We start from the raw sequence: 14,216 nt of genomic DNA on the forward strand, positions 1-14,216 counted from the left end.
TGTTCAAATATAATGACTTCATTCTCATTATATCTCATAATATTATTCTGCACATGTCAGAGAACACAGATATGTGGGAGAGATTTTTACTGTGCAGAAAGTTTAGGACATGAGCAGAAAACCTTCTGAAACATCGGAGCTATTAAGGGTTTATAACTGAATGAAAATGAATTAATTTATCACTGAGGTGAAAAGGACTTTAGGTTACTTCAGTCATGCCTGCATGTGTGTTGACTCCGCAGGGATGAAATAAAAATAAAAAAACAGGAGAAACATATTTGACAGCAATACAGAATGCCTGAGAGCCTTACAGCACTATATTACACTATTTATATTTTTGGAATTGTCACCTGAATATTGTGTTTCCTTTTATATAAATAAAGACATTTTCCTCAATGAATTGGTGCAGAAAAATTCCCCAGAATGCAGGAGATGAAGTGTTTAAAGCCCACATTGTTCTCTTGAAGGTTCAGTGTGTAAGATTTAGTGGCATCTAGTGGTGAGGGTAGTGAATTGCAACCATCTGTCCACTCTAACACTGCCCCCTACCTTTCAGAGAGCGTAGGACAGCTACGGTGGCTGACACAGCACAAACGGAGACAGCAGAGAGTGGCCAGTCAAGAAATGAGGTTTCTTTAGGTATATTTATTAAGAAATATTAACTTAATTATTCAGTAAAACCATATGTTATTGTGACTCGGCCACTGACAGACAACATGGGAAATGTAAACCAATAGTGTGAAACACTGCCACTGTTTCTGCACCACAGTCCATCATAAACCACACATTAAATAAAGTTTATACAAACATTGACAAGGGAAACACATTCATTCTCTCTGTGATTATGGACCCTCGCCAAAACTGCCTGCCAACAATAATATCTGGCCCGCTGCCAGATTATAGTGCTTTAATAACGACATAAGATATAAATGAATACTGTGATAGTGGAGCTGAAGTAGATCTCAGCCATGGCAGCAACAGTTGCTCACATAATCACTTCCTCTTTAGAGGTTTAGCCTACAAAATAAAAGCGAGAAAGCTTGTTTATTGCTGTCTTCTATTTGAAGTTGAACTGAGCTTTTATTTGAAGAACTCTGAAGGACATTAAAGAGTCTGTAGCCGGCTGGACACCGCTCTGAAAGAGCCGTCAGCATACGTGATTCCCCTAGATGTCCTCAGCCTGGAGATACTGGGGAAGTGCAAGAGCAGGTCGATGGATGCGGATCAAACACCGAAACACAAACAGTGCCGCACATGCCGTGATCTGAGAAACATTTGCTGCAGAATTCATTTGTTGAAGAGAGAGAGAGAAACAAACATCCAAAGCTGGGATTGAACCCTCAATCCTTGGGCTGCAAGCCCTGCACCTTACCAACTGAGCTAACTGAACAACATGCCTCAGCACTGTAATATTACGGCTTATATTCTCATCCAAGAAGATATTGCTCCGATTAAAAACTTATTTGCAGACCCCTGCAGTATATTATTACTTCTTCTTCTAGCGTATGTATTCAACATAGTGATGAGTGTGTGCACTGCCTGAAGTAGAACAAGAAGAACTTAGTGACGAAACCATGGACTGTATATAAAGGCGCTCTGTAGCGCTGTGAGTCTGTTTTCCCCTACTGTAGAAACATGACGATGCATGGAAGAGGCCCTGCGGTGTCTGTAGATATAAATGACTCATTCTAAGGTAATAAACACATAACGGTGCATTATATAAGGTCTTTATACACCACTGAAAACATAGTTATCAATAGATCCTGTAGCGTATACGACTCTGGGTAAATATGAATTAGCTCAAGAATATGGGGAATTCTGGGAATATTAATATTTATGACTCATGGTCATAATTCATAAGTCGCATGTACATTTATTTTATCAATTATCGAGATTACCTTGTTCTGTAACTGGTCTGACCAACATTTAATTCGTCCAGCGAAACAAATGTAAAATCATTACAGTCAGAGGTATTCACAAACTTCAAGGAAGTTTATGTCCTGGCCACGAACATTAAACTTTATTGAGTTTATTAATTAAAACTACTGAATGTAGTCTAATATCGAGCTTGTAGCTTAAGATCTTTTGTTTCATTGACTTTAGAATGGTGGGTTTTCAAACACAGAGGCAGTGAAAAGTATTTATGAATTTTAATAAATACAAAACTAGAGATTATATGAGCTACGAATATAAACGTACGTAAAAATGCAAACAATAAACAAACAACATATAAACAACCAATAACATAAGTGATCAGAATGAAATGAAAGAAAGAAAAAAAAGGAAAAGAGAAGAGGAAGAAGGAAAAGCTAGTAATTATTACATACAGAAACCTAAGTTCACGAGACACCGGGAAACAGCTTTTATCAGACAATGTACTTGCGATTCTGTGCTCTTTCGGGTGAGGCTGATGCTGAGGCAGGAAGCGAGGGTGGCGTCCTGTTTTTGCTGGGTCTTCCGGTGCCGCGAAGTTCGAAAAGGCTCACTGAATGTAAAGTTACCGGAAAATCAGATTCATTTCCCTTTTTGAGGGGAAAGGCACGGATGAGCTTAGTTGCAAAGGCAAGGCAGCTACTCGAACATGTGTTGGTCCGAGGAGAAGGCCCAAAGCCTTCCCAGAGGTTCCTGGAGAAGCGTTGCCAGGGAGGAGAGGAGGAGGTCAGAGCGATCGAAGAGAGAAGAGAGAGAGGAAACTGAAGGTTTGGACTTTTATCAGTGTCCCATGTACCGCCCCCCTTCTTCGTGGAGGACGAATCAGCTGTCGAGATCTTTTCTAGCGGGAAGATCCTTTGTTCGTTTGGAACGATCTCCTGGCTCGAGTTACAGGGACGATTGACTTAAACCTTCCAGTTCCAGAAATATGAAATGTGTAAACAATGTATATTACTGCATTCTGCTATTGGAATTTGGCTCTGTTATATTGAGAGAATTCCATAGACATCAGACACATCACATGAATGTTGTAGAAATGCAAAGTTACAGGAGATATGCAGAATTATACACATTTAAAGTTTTGATTACCACATGACAAAATCGTAGACACCCCAATATGACATGGTCATAACAGAAGGCACCTCAGAAATATATCACCATTTTGGTAATGTCCTATGTGGGTAAGTCAATGGGAAATCTGTGTGTGTGTGTGTGGTGCGTTTGGGACGTGACTCGCTGGAATGTTAGTTTTCCTGGGTTGTAAAGTTTTATGGTCTGAGGTAGGGTTACCACAAGACACTATTGAGGAACTTCTTTCATGAACCTTCAGAATTAAAGATTTTACTCTAGCAAGTCACACCTCTATTATAAATTTGTAATGAATGGTAAAATGAAATTTTACTATGTGGAAGTCCATATATGGAAATGTGCTTCAGTTGCATCTCGTGGTGGGTTTCTGGTTGAAAGTCCACGAGTGTGTGTGTGTGTGTGTGTGGAATGTCACGAGGCTGTAAAGTCACAGGAAGTCCATGCTGAAATGGGGGTTTTAGAGGAGATTGTCCAGAACAGGTTTCCTTTTGTGACTAAAATGTCCCTCTGGGGAGCACCAGATTGCCATTTTGACATGTCCAAGCAGACTTAGCGACGCCGTGGACAGACCCGTTGTCTAAAAAGACAACGAAGGATGTGTTTGGAAACAAGGAATTACTAATTGGAACAGCATGTGACCGCATGTCAGGCATTGTCGCTACAATCCTCAGAAATAGTACACACTGAACCTTTAAATATTTTTTTTTATTATTATCAATAGTAATTACAAAAATCATAATAAATGTATTTAATGGCCTATGATATTTAATAATTAAAATGTAGTGTATTGGTGAGGGATGTCTGACTGATTGTGATGACCCGCCGGGCCCAAAAATGCCAGGGCCGTTTTTTTTGTCCCAGTCCAGCCCTGCCTGGAACGACCAAGGTTCAAACCCACGACCTTCTTGCTGTGAGGCGACAGTGCTAACCACCGCAATAATGAGTGTGACTGAGCAAGGCATTTCCCTCCAGCCTCAACTATGACTCCTGCTGCTAAATGCTGTCTCACCGCTTTCTCCTAGAGAATTACAGTACAGGTTTGTAGCCTGATATATTATTACTATTATTATTTATTAAATTAATTTTCCAGTGACACATATTTCTTCCCATAGATTTGGCTTCCGGTATTGAATTCAGTTCTTCTAAACTCAGCGTTGTTCACTGGTTCTTCTTCTAAAGTCCACCAACCTGTTCCTCCTGAGTGCCACAGGACGTAAACCCCTCCTCACACTGCTGCCAATGACCCTGCACACTCTGGCCAATGCCCACCCTGAGGGAAGATGAACATGCTTATTATAGAGGCTGTGTTCACACTATAATCACACTAGTTCATTAGCCAATGCCCACCCTGAGAGAAGATGAACATGCTTATTATAGAGGCTGTGTTCACACTATAATCACACTAGTTCATTAAAACCTGATAAAGACCATGTGAAAACTTAATGACTTAAGATTGAGAGTTCCTTCCCTAAGAAAGAAGAATAACAACACATTGGTATAAATGTATAATATTTAGCAAAATTAAACATTTTATTTGTATAAAAATGTCCATCCTTATTGACTCTGAAAGACATGATATACTGTAAGATCTTGGTTAGGCAAGGCAAGGCAAGGCAAGTTTATTTATATAGCACATTTCATACACAATGGCAATTCAAAGTGCTTTACATAGAAGAAATTAAAATAATAAAAGAAATAAGAATAATTAAAACAGTTTAGAAAAATAATATAAAATACAGTACAGTACAGTACAAACAGTCGGACGAACATTGGCACAGTGCTCATTCATTAAATGCATAGCTTAACAGATGTGTTTTGAGTCTGGATTTGAAAGTGACTACTGTAGGAGCACATCTGATCTCTTCTGGAAGCTGGTTCCAGCATAATAGCTAAAAGCAGATTCGCCATGCTTAGAGTGAACCCTTGGTATTTCTAGCTGATATGATCCTAATGATCTGAGTGATCTGTTGGGTTTATATTCAGTGAGCATATCTGCAATATATTGAGGTCCTAGGCCATTGAATGATTTATATACCAGTAATAATACTTTAAAATCAATCCTAAATTTAACTGGGAGCCAGTGTAAAGACCTGAGGACTGGTGTGATGTGTTCATATGTTCTGGTTCTGCTCAGCGTTCTGTATGAGCTGACACTGTCTTATGGTCTTTTTGGGAAGGCCAGTGAGGAGTCCATTACAATAATCCACCCTGCTGGTGATGAAAGCATGAACAAGTTTCTCTAAGTCTTGTCTGGAAACAAAGCATCTTATTCTTGCAATATTTTTCAGATGATAGTATGCTGATTTAGTTATAGCTTTGACATGACTACTGAAACTAAGGTCTGACTCTAGTGTCACACCAAGATTCCTGACTTGATGTTTAGTTGTTTGACCCCTAGAGTGAAGGTATGCGTTCACCTTGAGAACTTCATCTTTGTTTCCAAACGCAATGACTTCAGTTTTGTCTTTGTTTAACTGAAGAAAGTTTTGACACATCCAACTGTTGACTTCATCAATGCATTGGCACAGGGAGTCAATGGGGCTGTAGTCGTTAGGCGATAGGGCTAAGTAGAGCTGTGTGTCGTCTGCATAGCTGTGGTAAGAGATTTGGTTCTTTCTCATTATTTGGCTCATTGGGAGCATATACAGGTTGAACAGGAGTGGTGCAAGAATTGAGCCTTGAGGGACTCCGCATGTCATGGATGTCCACTCAGACTTATGGTCTCCTATACTCACATAATAACCTCTCCCATCTAAGTATGACCTGAACCATTTTAGGACTATCCCATAGATTTTTATGGGATTATATGGGTTATTATTATTCCATACTATGATCGATACGTCTACTTGTGTTTTGTTTTTTCTTCATCTTAATCTGTGGATTATTTATTCAGTTCATCAATTCATGAAGATTAGAAAACTGTGAAAATGCCTGTTCACACATGCTGATGTCATCGTATGTCTTCTTTTGTTCAACTAATTGTCCAAAACCAAATGAAGTTCAATTTAATATAACCTTAAGACAAAGGAAATGATTAATTATTAGAACATTATGGCTTTTGAGAGGCTGGAAACCATTAAATGTTTGGCATTTGTGCTTGGAAAATTACTACGATCAACAAATAAATAATCAGCTAATTATCCTGGGGATTCTTTCACAACATCGATCATAACTTTTGAGAATGTTTTAAAACTATCTTGTAGATGAACTGCTTTTTAAAGTTAGAATCTGCTGCAATAATCGAATGACCCAAAGAACAGTAGGCGTCAGGCGCTCACGGCGAGACTCGTCCTACAGCGGTGTCAGTGCGGTGGTTTGGTCCGCACCACAGACTGTATAAGACAGGTGGATGTAGACACCGTGATGTCACCCTCACCGTGATGTCACCTGCTGGTTTGTGGACTACCGCTTTGGAGCCTTGAGTTTGATATAGTGGCCGTCGCCATCTTTGATTTTTGGAACCAAGTGACCATATTAGGACAAAAGGGTGGAGCTGTGGAGGGATATGCATTACTGTGCCTGACAGGTTGCCGTGGTAGCGACTTGTCAATCAGCTTGTAGCCCCGCCCTAAAGCCTCCCCTGCTCTCTGGTCTATGTTCCTCTAAATGAGACCATAATTTACTAAATGAACATCATGCTGTGTTGAAGAAGACTTGAAACTAACGACTTAGACCATAAACTCGTTAGGAAAGTGTTTACTGGGGTAATAAATCAGCTGAGAAGTTTGATTTGATTACATTAATGTTTAAGTTGAGATTTACTAGAAATATTGTATTGCTACTGTGTAAAGGGGAATACTGCTGGAAAAAAGCACATTAGGCTATTTGTTTAAAGTTTTTGCAAACCACATGTTATTGCACTTTTGTGTATATAGCAGTACATTTACATCAAAAGTGCGCAATACACTACTTTAGAATTCATTATTCAATTTTGCGCGTAACAATGCGATTAATCGCGATTAAAAATTGTAATCGTTGCCCAGCACTAATATTTATATATTTCTACATGTATTTATGTCGACTGTATGTTTGTCTGCCTGTAGCACCTCATGACCAAAGCAAATTCCGTTAGTAATAATTATGTCAGAGTGCAGGGCCGTGCTCGACCACAAGCCAACCTTCACTGCTTCAGATATGGATGTTGCTGCAAAGAAGCTACAAGTTCTAAACCTGGATGCTTCACACACACATATTAAACCCCAACGTTAAAGTTAAAGGGATAGTTCACCCAAAAATGAAAATGCTGTGATCATTTACTCTTCCTCAAGTTGTTCCAAACCTGTATGAGTTTCTTTCTTCTGCTAAAACACAAAAGAAGATATTTTAAAGAAGGTTGGTAATTAAACAGTTGCTGGTCCCCATTGACTTCCATAGTATTTTTTTTCCTACTATGGAAGTCAATGGGGTCCATCAGTCGTTTGGTTACCGACTTTCTTTAAAATATCTTCTTTTGTGTTTTAGCAGAAGAAAGAAAGTCATACAGGTTTGGAACAACTTGAGGGTGAGTATATGATGACAGAATTTTCATTTTTGGGTGAACTATCCCTTTAACCTTTGACCTTTTGCATATAAAATGTCATCCCATAATTCACCCTTGAGTCTAAGTGGACTTTTGTGCCAAAGGAAGTTCCATCAAGGCGTTCCTGAGACATTTCTCCAGATACCTTTGGTCTGAAGGGAGTCCTTCATGAAGCATGTGTTCAGACAGTCCTCTGAGGCGGTGCAGGCCAGCGGTGTCGGGCCGGAGCTCCTGCCACTCATCTTTCACCTCTGAAACAAACATGTCATACTGGTGTGTAGGTGTTCCTCGTGCTTATGGCTGACGTCTTTATTAAGATGACTGTCATATTTCAGCAGCTCAGTGAGTGTCTCCTGCAGTATTAACCCACACTTACTGTGACTGCATGAGTTAGATTGGTGTAGGAGTTACACGGTTTCCTCACAGTGTTTTGGTTAAAACAAATAAGGCCAGTTCAGTATTTAGAGAGATCTCTGCTGGTAAATGTGCTCTGGGGGTTAGGGTTAGTGTTAGGGTTAGGGTTAGGTTACCCTAACACTTGGTCTGGGCCTCAGTCATCACAGTTCTTCTCAGTGGCTTTGGTACATTTCTCAGATCAGAAGTGAAACTCTAAAATAAACTCGACTTGTTCAACCTCCACATCATCTGGTCACTTCATAAAAGCAATTTCTCTTTTCAAGATATTGTAATTTGACACATTCATGCAAATGATAATGAACAACTGTCTGCTGTTGAGCCCAATGTGTTATTACTGGTTCTCTGGTCAATAGTCTGACCCCCCCAAAACATCAAGGCATTTGTTTGTCAAGTCTCTACACGCTAAATGGTTGTCACAGTCTGTCAGCATATTTGTAAATGTGTGTAACTGTGTTCTGTGGAAACTCGTATGCCTCGTACAGAAAGATGCAGCCTCGTGCATATTCAATTATTGGGGGTTCAAGCCTCAGTCATAGTTTACATCAGAAAACACTGTTACTTCCCATAGCGTTCACTAACGTTCTTTAAAAGTTATGTATAAATGTTTACACAAAACATTCTTAAAACATTTTTTTTTTAAACTGGATGTTTTGAACATAACATTTCCAAAATGAGAAAACTTTAATACTTAAAAAAAAAAACTGTTGTTTGGAACGTTCGGAAAACATTCAGAAATAACGTTTTCATAACTTAATGGGAATGTTAGAAAAACATTCTAAGAACATATTTTTGTATCTGAGAATGTTGTTCTAAGAACGTTTTCTCTCAATAGTATGAGAACATCAGTCAAGAACAAATAACATCACAAGGACGTTATATGAACGTTGTTATAAGAACGTTTTCACTCGACATTAGGAGAACATCAGTCAAGAACAAATAACATCACAAGCACGTTCTAAAAAACTTTGTTCTAAGAACGTTTTTCTCTCAACGTTACGAGAATATATTGTAACTCTATAAACATTATAAGAATGTTCCAGAAACATTATTTCAGGAAAGTTTTTACTAACATTTACATAACTTATACATAACGTTAGTGAAAGTTACTGGAATGTTCCCTGTTAGCTGGGAAAGAACCACCCTACTCAAAGTGGAGACTGGTTGCTTTGTGTTTCTTTCCCTGTAATGTTGTGCATCAAAATCATTGAATAAACATCTTGGTTTTAGTTGGACTTGGTTTGCTCCTTACTGACTTTGGTCTGTTGCTCAAGCAAAAACTGTCATGTGGCTTCAGAAGATTTGGTATTGTATACACTTTAAATGGATATTTCACCCAGAATACAGGTATATTTTTGAGAAGTATATAAAAAGTAGACTGAAAGTATACTTTCCTATTTTAAGTTTAAAACTAGTATACTAATAGCACACTTGATAAACTTCTTTTTCATAAGAGGCTATTCACACTGTCATAGTATTATCATATTAAAGTGGTGTCTCACCTGGGGTTCTTGCGTGCATTCGGTATGTTAAGAAATGAAGTCGTCTGGTAATGTCTTCAGTTGAAGTCTGAAACCAACTGGGTTCTTTGGTCATATTTATAGTTCTTGTTCAGGAATTTTTTAATGAAAGCATTTTCATTGGAAGAAAAACTGGTAAGGTGTATTGCTCAACAAGAGCGTTAACTGATCAAGTGCAGTACACATACCTCTGCTCAGCCACGAACCGGTTCTTGGTCGAAAGCTGATGACGTAACATGCCGGTAGGCCCGCCCTCACGTGATACCGATTGGTCGATCGATAAGCTTAAATCTGATTGGCTAAAGAGTACGACTCATCTGTGTAGGAGGAGTTCGCTGCCAGGAAAGTCTCAAAAATACACACACACACACACAAAGCCAAGGCGATTCACACGTGAATGACGATTTGTACATTCATATTCAAGGATAAACTCGTACATTTTAAACATTCAAAGGTTTTTGTGCACAGTTGTATATCTACGAATTTTGTTTTGCATTTGTGAAATGTAATTTATGAATATATAATTTTATTTTGCGCATGTGAATTGCTTTTTGTTAAAATATTTTTTTTTTCACGCACGTGAATTTTTTTTGTGTGTGCGTGAATTAGGTTTCATGCATGTGAAATTGTCTACGCATGTGTGAATCATGTTTTTTGCGTGAATTATATTTGAGACTATTCTGCCTCCATATACATACACTTATGCTGATCCTAACAGAACTGCATTTCTTCATAGGTGATTATGACATGTTCCTGCAGACAGGTGTTTTATGACCCCATTCCCTGACCCAAACCAGTTACAATGCAGCTCTGACCAGGACAAGGGCACACAATGAAACTTTGGCTAACTAAAGGGAAGATTTCAGTGTCTGAAAGTCTGAGGGTTGCACACCTGACAGGGCCTGTGACATTGTTGCATGTGCCATATTACACAACATTGCCAAAAAAACACACACAAAAAAAACACTTTTCATTAAATGTTTAATAAAAGACAAATATGCTTAGTTCCTTGAGTTTTATTTCAATTGCTCTTTGTAAAGAAAAGCCAGTGGTCAAATGCCTGCACCAAGAGATATTAGACACATGCCTCATGCAACAAATAAAAAGGAAAAGTTGGCTATACACTGCCCACCTGTAGGCCTATGTCTCCTCTGTCTGTGCAGACTCTTCTGTAGGCCTTTCTGTAGATGTGGAGTCCTGCAACTTACACTCACCTAAAGGATTATTAGGAACACCATACTAATACTGTGTTTGACCCCCTTTCGCCTTCAGAACTGCCTTAATTCTACGTGGCATTTATTCAACAAGGTGCTGAAAGCATTCTTTAGAAATGTTGGCCTATATTGATAGGATAGCATCTTGCAGTTGATGGAGATTTGTGGGATGCACATCCAGGGCGCGAAGCTCCCGTTCCACCACATCCCAAAGATGCTCTATTGGGTTGAGATCTGGTGACTGTGGGGGCCATTTTAGTACAGTGAACTCATTGTCATGTTCAAGAAACCAATTTGAAATGATTCGAGCTTTGTGACATGGTGCATTATCCTGCTGGAAGTAGCCATCAGAGGATGGGTACATGGTGGTCATAAAGGGATGGACATGGTCAGAAACAATGCTCAGGTAGGCCGTGGCATTTAAACGATGCCCAATTTGGCACTAAGGGGCCTAAAGTGTGCCAAGAAAACATTCCCCACACCATTACACCACCACCACCAGCCTGCACAGTGGTAACAAGGCATGATGGATCCATGTTCTCATTCTGTTTACGCCAAATTCTGACTCTACCATCTGAATGTCTCAACAGAAATCGAGACTCATCAGACCAGGCAACATTTTTCCAGTCTTCAACTGTCCAATTTTGGTGAGCTCGTGCAAACTGTAGCCTCTTTTTCCTATTTGTAGTGGAGATGAGTGGTACCCGGTGGGGTCTTCTGCTGTTGTAGCCCATCCGCCTCAAGGTTGTGTGTGTTGTGGCTTCACAAATGCTTTGCTGCATACCTCGGTTGTAACGAGTGGTTATTTCAGTCAAAGTTGCTCTTCTATCAGCTTGAATCAGTCAGCCCATTCTCCTCTGACCTCTAGCATCAACAAGGCATTTTCGCCCACAGGACTGCCGCATACTGGATGTTTTTCCCTTTTCACACCATTCTTTTGTAAACCCTAGAAATGGTTGTGCGTGAAAATCCCAGTAACTGAGCAGATTGTGAAATACTCAGACCGGCCCGTCTGGCACCAACAACCATGCCACGCTCAAAATTGCTTAAATCACCTTTCTTTCCCATTCTGACATTCAGTTTGGAGTTCAGGAGATTGTCTTGACCAGGACCACACCCCTAAATGCATTGAAGCAACTGCCATGTGATTGGTTGATTAGATAATTGCATTAATGAGAAATTTAACAGGTGTTCCTAATAATCCTTTAGGTGAGTGTATATTGCAGCCATAAAGCATACAAGTATAAATTAAGTAAAGTTATTTATGCACTTGCAGGTAGGCTAGTTCCTCCATATGACAGTTATCTGAGAGGGTTTATTCACTGTCCAGTGCAATGGAAACAAATGGACATTACAAAGTCTTATACTTTCTTTCCTTTGGAAAGTTAGAAAATGTCCACTTACTGCACATATTTCAGCCACCACTTTCTTGGGAACAGGTACTAGTGTTGGTGTATTATGTAAAAGTGCACAAAAGAGGAAAACACAATGTCATTACAATGAACTACACTGGGGAAAAATGTGATCAATAACTCATGGCAAAATATTTTTACATTAACAAAAGTTTATCAGTTTTCACTTTCACAAGTCAAAGCAATTCATCATTACTCAAGATTTAACAGTTGAAATGACTATACGGCCTTATTTTAATGCAGCAAAAATTATTTTACAGTGTAGGAGAGTAAGATCTTTTTTTCTTTTTTTTTTTTTAAACAGACAACCATTTATTTAACAGTGCCTTTTATAAAAGAGACTATAATATAATTAAAAATTACCATTATGTAGAATATTTTTGTACTTCACTTTTATTTGTTCCCATGTTCTAGTATGGTGACTGACATTACAATGAGCAAAGTAATTATGCAATTATTAAAATACAAAAATATAGGCTAATAAGTGATAAAAACATCTAACATGGCCACTTCTAACGGATTTAAATTGTCTGCTACTTTTTGCCAGCCCTCTCTCCTGGCTTTTGCAGACTTTGAGGTGTTCCCTGGCGTTTTGATTAAACATTAAAATTCTGAATAAACTTCCACTATTAGTTCTTGCTCTGCTGAGGAGAAAAACTGAGCGCGCTCTTTGGCCACACAGCCAATAGCAGCGTTGCTGATCAATGTTTCTACTATCGATACATATCCCCTTTTAACCAGCGCATGAACGCGCAATTATTTCAGATAACTCAATCCAGCTATACTAATCATATCCGGCAAGTGTGTTCGAACAACCAAATTAGCCAGATCATGATTAGCACGATGATATCATCTTGGATGTGTAATTTGATCTCGGATGTTTTAAGCAGTACGAAGAACAGGCCCCTGGTGTGTTTAACCCTCTGGGGTCTGAGGTGTTTTTGGGGTCCTTGAGATGTTCTGACATGCCCTGACATTTGTGCTTTTTTCAGTTGCTTATAAACATAGTAATGGCAAAAAAAAATTACACACTATTTAGCACAAACAGGGCTACCATAATATGTGAGCAACAAGAATGTACATGTCTGCATTTTTGAGAGAATAATGTTTATGCGTGGTTATTGAAAAAACTAAAAACTAAAGTTTCTGAAATAAGACCACAAAACACACACTAAATATGTGCCAATAAGACTTTTGTCTAATGGATGTCATCGCCTAGTGTTTTTTCTTCAAAATTATGTGAAAATCACCCTGCCTAATCCTTCACATAACACAATACATTGATTTGAATTTTGCAAAGCACTTTCTGTTTGGAAAGGCAATATTCGAGTGGGCGTCGACGATCATTCATATGTAGTGGTTCACACCTGAGGACCGCATACTTAATGAGCCATTCATTCAGGTGAGTCACTGAGCCACAAGAATGCAAGAGCAACAGTTGGAAGCATCTCAATTCTTTTTTATTTTTCCACATATTGTGCTTGCAATTTGGCCTATAATAGCCAAGGAAAACATGTAATTGTGCAGTTAATTCTCATACTGTATTTTCAGTTTTGGAATATTTATCCTCTCCCCAAATTTGTCACTAATAAAACACAATAAAAATTATTTAAAGAAAAGGCTTATATTTACCTTTTAATAGTTTGTTTACATCTACCTTGTAAATATTTAAATAAACAACAATTCAAGTGTAATCTTTCTTTGTACAAACTAAAGTATACATTTTATCATACATATTTCAAAGTTAAGGATTTGATTGATTATTTGATTATTTTTGACAAAAAAATTGGCAAATAAAAGCTTATTTGAGGTGGCAGATATTTTACAGTAAAAATGTATAATCTATCCAAAACTAATCAACGAAATGTTGTCTTTCATATGTCTGTAACATAGGTCTTTCATTTTTATTATAAGGAATATAAATTCAGACGCGAGTCAGACGCGGATACTGTGTTTGTTTTAGGCTCGCGCAGTCTTCACTCGGACGCGCGCTTCAATCCGTTGTGGAGACTCTCTTTTCGTTCCAGTGAAATTACAAAACAAAATACACACAAACATGTCTCTGCCTGATATACAACCACTGATAAACATAATCTGATTTGACAAAAAAAAAAAA

This window comes from Rutilus rutilus, assembly GCF_951802725.1.
Source record: "Rutilus rutilus genome assembly, chromosome: 1".
Lineage (NCBI taxonomy): Eukaryota > Metazoa > Chordata > Actinopteri > Cypriniformes > Leuciscidae > Rutilus > Rutilus rutilus.